Below are 10,874 nucleotides of genomic sequence, written 5' to 3' on the forward strand. Positions count from 1 at the left end.
GCACAGTTATATATCAAATGAATAGAACACATAGTGATTATATAAGTTATACTCATTGGGAAAGGAATTATTGTGATCTTAATTTTTGGCAAGCATGCTGACGTTTGTTTTTATAAGCTATTTAGAATAGTGAGTGACATTCAGATGGCATAGAACATAATCCTTTAGTCATTTCAGATGTCCCTTTATCATAAGAATGACTTGTAAGCATAAACTGAAAGGTTAAATGGAAGCATAGCATTATTTTTATGAATATAAAGCCCTTTTAAAGTTATAATTCATTAAGGCTGACATTCAGCAATGAACACATTCTAGCCTTTGGGACAAAAAGGATTTAAAAATAGAAGTATATTAATACAAATACAAGCACACTGCATAAAACTAATCTAAATACAGAAGCAGATTAATATAGCTTATTCTAAAGCCACTGCTGGAACTCTAAATTCCTTCTCTGCTACATAAACAAATTTGTTTGAAAAAAATGAACAGATAAAAAAATTGGGGGCAGGGGTTACTGAGGATTGAATTCAGGGGTATTCAACCACTGAGCCACATCCTCAGACTTATTTTGTATTTTATTTAGAGACGGAGTCTCAATGAGTTGCTTAGCACCTTGCTTTTGCTGAGACTGGCTTTGAACTGGAGATCCTACTGCCTCAGCCTCCTGAGCTGCTGGGATTATAGGCAAGCACACCTCATCCGACCCAGAGAAAATTTTTAAAAATATGATCCCTTAACTTCTCCAAAAGATATCAATGGAGCATCCTGAGAGTTAATATAGGAATCTATTCCATAGAATATAATTTATACCATCTACAAGAAGTATAAATTATATTCTATGGAATATATGCAAAATTATAAAGTTATGGAATTGATATATTAAGACATTGAATTATTTAATGCAATGTGAAAATCCATATTGTGTTTGAGTCTTGGTGCTTAGAAAGTAAAGACTCTATAACAAAGCTCTTGGTGTGCCCACTGAGACCACTGAAGAAGGGAAATCCTTGCAGATCATACAGCAGGATCAACCAGACTGACTGATCAAGAAACTGACTCTCTCCTGGGTTCCCTCCCTGCCTTCCCTGCTGGATAGGATGAAAAGGCATGAACTGGTGACTACTGGTTACCAAAAGGGTCCCAGCTCTTCTCTCTTCCTTCTGCTCTGTCCTTTGCAATGTGGTGTCATAATTGTTGCCATCAGGAGGTGGCAAAAGATTTTCTCTTCAGCTATCTGTCTTCTTTTATCAGGTGAACAGGTGTACTAACCCTTAATGATGATCTCACGTTATGCCTACCTGTTTCTCATTGAGTTTATTCTTTGGTGTTTTATAACATACAGTGATTTGAGATTGGAAATTTTGCCTATACATAGCCAAACTGTTTCCTGACACACAGGGAAGTGATCAGTATTAGCTATGTACTCAATATAGAACTTATTGAACCTCTTATTAGCTTGTGTTGCTTTGCTTGTTTCTCCTTTCTGATATTAGTGTCTATTTCTTTTCTTGTCTTATTTCATGACTAGGAAGCCTGAGCAATTCTGAATAACAATAATGACTTAGGGCAGAGAACCTGGACATTATATTTTCTTGTTCCTTGATTCCTTGTTTTCTTTTTCTTTTTCTTTTCTTTTCTTTTTTTGGTACTGGGGATTGAATCCAGGGGCACTTAACCAATGAGCCACATCCCCAGCCCCCCACTTTTATTTTTTAATTTAGAGACAGAGTCTCACTAAGTTGCTTAGGGCCTCACTAAATTGCTGAGGCTTGCTTTGAACTTTTGATCCTCCTGCCTTAGCCTTCCGAGTCACTGGGATTACAGGTGTATGTCACCACACCTGACTCAGTTTTATAGTTTTGTGTTTGTGTCTTAACCATTTTGATTTTTCAAATCATCCTTTTGTTAAAAAATAATCTCACTTTGTGCTCTTTTTATCTTTATCTTTGTCTTTCTGCTCTGATTCATTGAGATACCATCTTCCTGCATTCTGTTGAGGATTCCTGAAATTCTTGAGAACTGTGGGGAGATCATTCTTTCCCTCTAGACTCTGTGTGTGTGTGTGTGTGTGTGTGTGTGTGTGTTGCTAAGAATTGAACCCAGGGCCCCATGTTTGCTAGGCAAATGCTCTACCACTGACCATATCCCCAGTCCCTCTTGCTCATTGCTGAGTAAACTGAGATTTAGGCATGCTTTTTGTCAACAGCTAGAGTGGGCTGCCAGGGCTCTACTCTGCATACTCAGGGGAAGATTGAGTTCCCTTCCTGGATCTGTGTGTTAGAGAACAGATTAAAATGTCTAGTGGGCAGTTTGGGGGTGTTTTCAGTTACTGAGGTTCTCATATCACTCCTTGGACTTTGAAACTATGAAGTGCAGGAAAAATTACTCTAGTCACCAGGTACCTGTGATGGTTGATTTTCAGTAGGCATTTGACTGGCCCAGGAGGGACACAGACATGGTCAGAGGTTCTTGTGGGTGTCTGTGAGGGTGTTCCTGGATGAGATGAACTTCTGACTGGGTAGAGTGGGGGAAGCAGACTGCCCTCCCCAGTGTGGGTGGGTCCAATCCCTGAAAGCTTGAATGAAACAGAGAGGCGGGGTCAGAGGGAGCTCTCCTGCCTGGCTGTATTTGAGCTGAGGCACCAGTTTTGTCCTGCCTTCAGACTGGAACTGGAACATCAGCTTTTCTGGGGTCTCAAGCCTTCTGGCCTTGGGCGTGGATCTACACCCTTGGATCTCCTGGTTCTTTACTTTGCTGACTAGAGACCTGGAAACTTAGTTTCCATAATTACATGTGCCACTACCTGAGGATAAATCCATCTAGAGGTAGATCACATCCCACTGGTTCTGTTTCCCTGCAGAACCGACCTGGGATTGCTCCAGTCCTCACCCTCTGCCTTTGGAAGGTCACACATGGGGTCTACACCTGTAGTGTACTACCTCCAGTTTTCCTGAGACCTCCATTCTGCCCAGTCAGTGTCTGGATTGCTACCCCTGCTTTATGAAGAGTAAAAGTGATAATGAAAGTGGCCATCATTGATGGGACCTTATTCTAACTTGAGGACTTTGCTAAGGATTGTACACATGCTGTCCCACCAATGTAAAAATATGGAAAGGTGTTGAGAAAATGGGAGATGGAGGTGAAGAGCAAGAACAAGAAGAAATAATTCACCCAGAGAGTGGTGCATGCCTGTAATCCCAGCTGCTTGGAAGGTGAGGCAGGAGTATGATGATTTCAAAGCCAGCCTCTGCAAAAGTGATGTGTTAAGAACAACTCAGTGAGACCCTGTCTCTAAATAAAATACCAAAAAGTGCTGGGGAAGAGGCTCAGTGATTGAGTGTCCTTGCGTTCAATCCCTGATACCCCCCCCAAAAAAAGAAAAAAAATAAATAACTCTTAAAATCTAGCCATAGGATATAAATAGGCATTTCTCAAAAAAATACATAAAAATGGCCATCAGGTAAAGGAAAAATTGTTCAATATCACTAAATCATGGGGGCTGGGGTTGTGGCTCAGTGGTAGAGTGCTTGCCTCACCTGTGTGAGGCACTGAGTTCAATCCTTAGCACCACATAAAAATAAATATATAAAATAAAGGTATTGTGTCCATCTACAACTAATTTTTTAAGTCACTAATCATCAGGAAATGCTAATTACGAACACAATGAGATATTATCTCATACCTGTTAGAATGGCTATCATCAAAAAGATGAAGCCCAAGTGTTCAGCAAGGATGAGGATAGTGTGATCCAACAATCCCACTATTGGGAACATATTCAAAGGGAAAAATACAATTATGTCAAAGAGATATCTGCCTTCTCTTGTTCATTACAGTCTTGTTCACAATATCAAAGATATGAAATCAACCTATATGTCCACCAATAAATGAACTGACAAAGAAAATGTAATATACATACAAAATGGAACAGCATTCTGCCACAAAAAGGATAAAATTCTGTAATTGATAGCAACATGGTTGGAACCGGAGACTATAACGTCAAGTGAAATAAGCCAGGCACAGAAAGACAGATACCACTTGAATTAACTTATATATGGAATCTTAAAAACAATTAAAAAAAATTAACAACAACAGCAATCAAACTCATAGAAGTGGAGAGTAGAATTGGTGGTTACCAGGACCTGATGGAGTGGCAGAGGAATTGGGTAGATGTTAGTCAAAGGATATAAAATTTCAGTTAGAGGTAAGTTCAACACAGCAATTATACAGCATGGTGACTGTAATTGATAACAATGTTCTGTATACTCAGAGGTGGCTAGGAGAAAGGATTTGGGGAGTTCTTATTATGGGGAAATGAACGGATGGTGAGGAAGTGGATCAACTTGATCTGAACATCCTACAGTCATTCTGTGGTGTACCATAAACATACATTATTCTTTATTTGTCATTTATAATGTTTTTTAAAAAGATTTTTTTAATTGTAGATGGACATAATACCTTTATTTACTTATGTATGTGGTGCTAGGGATTGAACCCAGTGCCTCACACATGCAAGGCAAGTGCTCTACCACTGAGCCACGACCCTAGCCCCAGTTATAATCTTTTAATTAATAGCATAAAATAAGATGAAAAAATGTAATTAAATAGTTCAGTAATTACACTAAGTCTTTAGGGATTTAAGAACTCCAGTTAAAAGAGACTCTCATATTGGGTTAAGTAGAAAATCTAGCTGTTTGTTACGCACAACAAACGTTGCTAAAGTAAAGTAAGACAAAAAATTAAAAATAAAGGAATGGAAGCAACTAATACGAATAAATACAAAAAACTAACATGAATAAACAAAAACAAAAGGGAGCAGAAAAATAAAATAAATATCATGCAAATTAAAACAACTATATAGAATAATTAATATTAATGAAGTTACTATCCAAGTTTAAGACATAAGATTATAAAGCTTTATAGCACAATATAAAGCAAAAAAGACCTTACCAATAACGCTTAAGGCAAAATTGTATACATTTTCAGTCTCGTCATATCTACCAGATAAAAAAATTAAAAATACATAAAAAATAGAAAAAAGTTATAACACCCAATGAACTTACTTTAACAGATATAGGAAAATTTATATGCTGATGATTCTATATTCATCTCAAATGCATGAACTTTCCAAACTATGAAGTGTATTTTAGGCTACAAAATAATTTTCAAGAAATTAAAAAAAAATAACAGTAATATTTGACCACGAGATTTATTTTAAAAGAATCTTTTAAATATTACTTATCAATTAAAAAAAAACTTTTTCCAAATAATTCTGAAGCAAAAGAGAAGAAACTTTTCTTATAATTATAAATTATTCATAAAATTATCAACAATGAATATTTTACCCCTTGAATTTATGGAATGAGAACTAAACTATTCTTACATCAGTAGATATAGCCTTAAATTGTTTTTAAATAATGATTTAAAAAAAGTAAATGATTTAAACATTGAATTCTAGATGCAATAAAATACCCCTAAAACTGCAGGGAGGTATGAAGAGGTTACTAATTAATATAAAATTCTAAATAAGGAGAGAATAAAACAATGACATTGGTACACAATTTTGAGAGTTGATTCTTTTCAAAATCTAGTTAACTACACAAATTCAACACCATTTCTAATTAACAACAAAATAGAATCAATTAAAAAGAATAAAAGCAAAAGTCTAGTAAATTAAGACTAGAAGTATAGTTTCAAGATGAAAGAATCTGAAGCCAAAAGTGTACATTTATCAGAGAAATGCTTCCGTATGAATTTTGTTTAAAATTGGTGGCACAAGCCTGTAATTTCAACTATACAGTAGGCCAAAGTAAGAGAATTACAAATTGGAGGCCAACTTGAGCAACTTAGCAAGACCCTGTCTCAAAATAAGACAAAAAGAGGGCTAGGGGAGTAGCTAAAAGTAGAACACTTGCCTAGCACAGTGTTTGGCAATTCCTGACTCTACCACCACCACCACAACAACAAATTTTAAAGATGGAAGCAAGGGAAAGTCATCCCCTACCACTGGAATTATGAATCAAGTAAAAAGAGAAGAAGAAAACCAAAATATATAACATTGTGATTAGGGGAAAAAAAACAATAGAAATAGTCTACTCAATAAAATTTGTTTAATGTAGCTAAATATTTGGAGAGAATAAAATTAGAATTCATAAAAATTAATTTCAGACAAATGAAAGATTAAAATATAAGAACCTATAAAAACACAAGGAGAAAATGCAAATTATGATGTATATAATCTTTGATGTAGGAAAATGACTTCTATGAATGGCACCAAAGATAAAAACCTATAGTGCTGGTCATTGATAGTTTTGTTCACATATATTCAACATTTTTATACATTCAATCTATTACCAAAAAATAAATAAATAAATAAAAGAACAAACGATATGAGAAAAAGTTTGAGGAAAAAATAATAAAAATTGCTATTATTTGTATGCAAAGAGTTCTTGCAAATCAACAAAATAGGATCAAATCAAGCAGTTCATAGAGAAAAGCATCACTAATAGTTCCACATCAGTCACTCTGGATCCTCAAATGTCAAGACACCATAGGTGCTGGCCAAATCACATTTATTAGGGGGAATAGGATATTTTAGTTTGATAAAAGCAGACAAGAGAAGACAGAGCCCTATGGAAACTGCAAGTTGTCATGTTAAGCCAAGTTGTCTTTCTTAAACACTACTGGTATGAGATTAAATCTTAAGAGAAATGATTTCTGTAAGTAACAATAATTGTTGGAATTTAATAAAAAAAAAGGGAATCGACTTGGACCTAATAAAGTAATTTTCTTTTAAAGCTATAATTTGTAATTTTTTATTTCGGTAAAATACATATACCACTGTTTTTACCATTTTAGGTATATGATTCAGTGGCATTATGTATATTCACATTGTCATGCAACAATTATCACCATCCATCTCCATAACTTTTCACCTTGCAAAACTGAAACTTGGTACCCATGAAACAATGACTTGCCACTTCTACCCACAACCCTCCATTCCCTGGCCATAACCATTCTACTTTTTGTCTCTATGAATTGTATTACTCTGGTAACCTTGTAAGTGAAATCATAATAGCATTTGTCCTTTTGTGACCGGCTTATTTCACTTAATGTAATGTTTTCAAAGTTCGCCTATATTCTAGCATGTCAGAATTCCCTCTCCTTTTAAGATTAATATTCCTCTCACTCCAGTAAGATTGGCAGCCATTATGAAGTCAAGTAGCAATAAGTGCTGGCGAGGATGTGGGGAAAAGGGTACACTTGTACATTGCTGTGGGACTGCAAATTGGTGCAGCCAATATGGAAAGCAGTATGGAGATTCCTAGGAAAGCTGGGAATGGAACCACCATTTGACCCAGCTATCGCCCTTCTCGGTCTATTCCCTGAGGACCTTAAAAGAGCATACTATAGGGATACTGCCACATCAATGATCATAGCAGCACAATTCACAATAGCTAGACTTTGGAATCAACCAAGATGCCCTTCAATAGATGAATGGATTAAAAAACTGTGGCATTTATACACAATGGAGTATTACGCAGCACTATAAAACGACAAAATCATGGATTTTGCAGGGAAATGGATGGCATTAGAGCAGATAATGCTAAGCGAAGCTAGCCAATCCTTAAAAAACAAATGCCAAATGTCTTCTTTGATATAAAGAGAGCAGCTAAGATCAGAACAGGGAAGAAGAGCATGAGGAAAAGATTAATGTTAAACAGAGACGAGTGGGGTGGGAGAAAGGGAGAGAGAGGGAACCTGTATGGAAATGGAAGGAGACCCTCAATGTCACACAAAATTACATATAAGAGTTTGTGAGGGCAAAGGGGGAAAAAAAACAAGGGAGAGAATTAAACAACAGCAGATGGGGTAGAGAGGGAAGATGAGAGGGAAGGGGAGGGGGGATAGTAGGGGATAGGAAAGGTAGCAGAATATAAGAGTCATTAATATGGTATTATGTAAAAATGTGGATATGTAACCAATGTGATTCTGCAACTTGTATTTGAGGTAAAAAATGGGAGTTCATAACCCACTTGAATCAAATGTATGGAAGATGATATGTCATGAGCTTTGTAATGTTTTGAACAACCAATAAAAAAAATAAAATAAAATTTCACATAAAAAAGATTAATATTCCTGAGTGTGTATATGTGTATCTCAATTTTTTTTTGTAGCTATTAACCCATTGATAGATAACTTCACCTCTTGGCTACTGCAAATAATGCTTCTCTGAACACGGGTGTTCAAATGTCTGTTCAAGTCCTTGCTTTCAATTCTTTTGGGTATCTATCCAGGATTGGTATTGCTAGATAAAATGGTAATTCTATTTTAATTTTTTGAGGGACCACTCTACTGTTTTTCCTGGTAGCTGCACCAATTTACATTTCTACCAATAGAGCACAAGTGTTCCAATTTCTCCACATCCTTGCCAATGCTTGTTATCTTCTCTCCTCCTCCTCCTCCTTCTCCTTTTCCTCTTCTTCTTTCTCCTTCCTCCTCTTCTTTGCTAGGAGGCATCCTAATGTGGGTGAGGATAAGTTTCGATTATAACCATTTTAATCCATTGTTATAATCAAGAATTCTATTTATACTTAAAAAGAATGCTTGCAAAATAATCTGAGATTTATTAACTACATCTGGACATGCTACGCTGTGTAGGCTACCATAGCACGTTGTTTAGGCAGGGTTGTTTGTCTCCTGGCAGCTGACAAAATTGCAGATACAGATTTTTAGGGAGAATCAGGTTCTGTAGGGTTACTTCAAAACACCACTTCAAGTTCATGACAGTAACAGCATATTATGGAGGCTATTTTCCCCCTCAGCCCACCTAACTAATGGTCTACAACAGCCAAGTTGGTCCTGCAACAGCCAAGTCCTACATACATATTTAAGTTGTTTCAGTTTTTATAGTGCTTCAATATTGACTTCAAATATCCACTGATTGAATTTATGATTCTTCTCCACGAAAATAAATTAAGCATTATGTTTTTATTAAGGTTTTTATGTAAATACACACCCATGAAACAATATAAAAGTTGCAATTCAATTCTTCACTTTAGAGATATTTTCTATGGAAATAAGAAGGAAAGAAATCCCTTTGGAGAGGATGAATTCCCTCCTGTATCACTCAAGAAAAATAAAGCTATTTGGATGGGTTTTTATCACGGACTCATGCCCCCCCCCATTTGTTTAATTTTATACAAAACCAGAGTACCTTCCTGCTGCACTGCCAGATGGCTAAGGTCATCTCATGGTGACATCGCCCACACGTGCCTTAATGAAGTCCTAACAGAACAGCTCACATTTCTGGACTAAATAAGAACTCCTAAAATGCCTTCTGTTCAAGAATAGAAGCATGCAAGTACAATCTTTCACACTTTCAGAAGTGTCAAGTTCCCCTGGTGTCTCTGATATAACTGTCCCTTTTCCACAACTTACCTCTGCAGCAAATGGTTTTTAGCCCCGACAGAAGGATGGGATCACCTGAAGAGATTTTTTTACATTTTGATGCCTGAACTCTCCCCACCCCTCTGAGACTGGTAACCTGAGCATCAGGAGCCTTTTAAAATCCCAGAAGTTTGGAATGTGCTGCCTTAGTTGAGAAGCACAAAGTTCTATACGTGTGATCAAATTTAGGTGTTACTTAATTTATCATTTCTATCAATTCAATTCCTAGCCCAATGAGTTGACCTTTTCAAAAATGTAATTTGAATTGTAAATCAGACTTTACACCAGGGTTCTAAGATCCTCTTTGGGTGATTAAATAGCCTTATTTTATTTTGAGATGGGGGTCTCTGGGTTGCACAGACTGGTTCTGAATTCCTGGGCTCAAGTTATCCTCCTGCCTCAGCCTCCTGAGTAGCTGGAACTACAGGCCTGTGACATCACACCCAGAAGAGAACTCAATCTGAAATTCGTAAATTAGATTTCACTGTGTGAACTCCCCTGAACAAACAGGAGGTCTCTGACATGTAGCAAGTCGTGATTTGGGTGAAGCACAAATCCACCCTAGATGTGCTGCAAAGTTAGTGAGCAGGAACATGCTCATCTGGTTTCAGTGTTGCTGAGCTCAGTAGGCCACGGATGGGCTCCTTGCACAATGCCTGTCTTCTGGTTAAAGAAAATGCTGGTGAAAATGAAAAGAGCAGTTACCTCGTGCTAGGAACATATACATCATAAACCTCCCATCAAAAAGTATATCCATGTTGATGTAACTTATGATTTTGCCCTCTTCCCCAAGAATATTCATATCCACCACCCTCTTCAAGATTTAGACTCCTTCCTATAAATAGTACATACTGAGAAAAAGAGAAACATGTTAGCAGGTCATGATGGCGCTTGCCTGTAATCCCAGCAATTTAGGAGGCTGAGGCAGGAGGCTTGTGAGTTCAAAGCCAGCCTCAGCAAAAACGATGTGCTAAAAAATTCAGTGAGACCTTGTCTCTAAATAAAATACATAATAGAGCTGGGGATGTGGCTCACTGGTCTAGTGCCCCAAGTTCAATCCCCAGTACCAAAAGAAAAGAAAAGAAAAGAAAAGAAAAGGAAAGGAAAGGAAAGGAAAGGAAAGGAAAGGAAAGGAAAGAAAAGAAAAGAAACAACATGTTAGAGGGGCTGGGGATTAGCTCAGGGGTAGAGCACTTGCTTTGCACCCAGGTGCTGGGTTCAAGTCCAGGCAACACACACAAAAACTCAAGTTCATGCTTGTTCTCAAATTGTGCAACCATATGTTTCTTCTATCTTTTGTTTTTCTCCATGACTTCTAGCTTTTGTACTCAGTTCCTCTTCAATTTGCAGCTGATTGCTTCTGAAAATCTTGAAACTATTAACCATCCTTGATACTATGTTGTATGGCCATGCTGGGTGCTACATTC

The sequence above is a fragment of the Ictidomys tridecemlineatus genome, chromosome 10, assembly GCF_052094955.1.
Source record: "Ictidomys tridecemlineatus isolate mIctTri1 chromosome 10, mIctTri1.hap1, whole genome shotgun sequence".
Taxonomy (NCBI): domain Eukaryota; kingdom Metazoa; phylum Chordata; class Mammalia; order Rodentia; family Sciuridae; genus Ictidomys; species Ictidomys tridecemlineatus.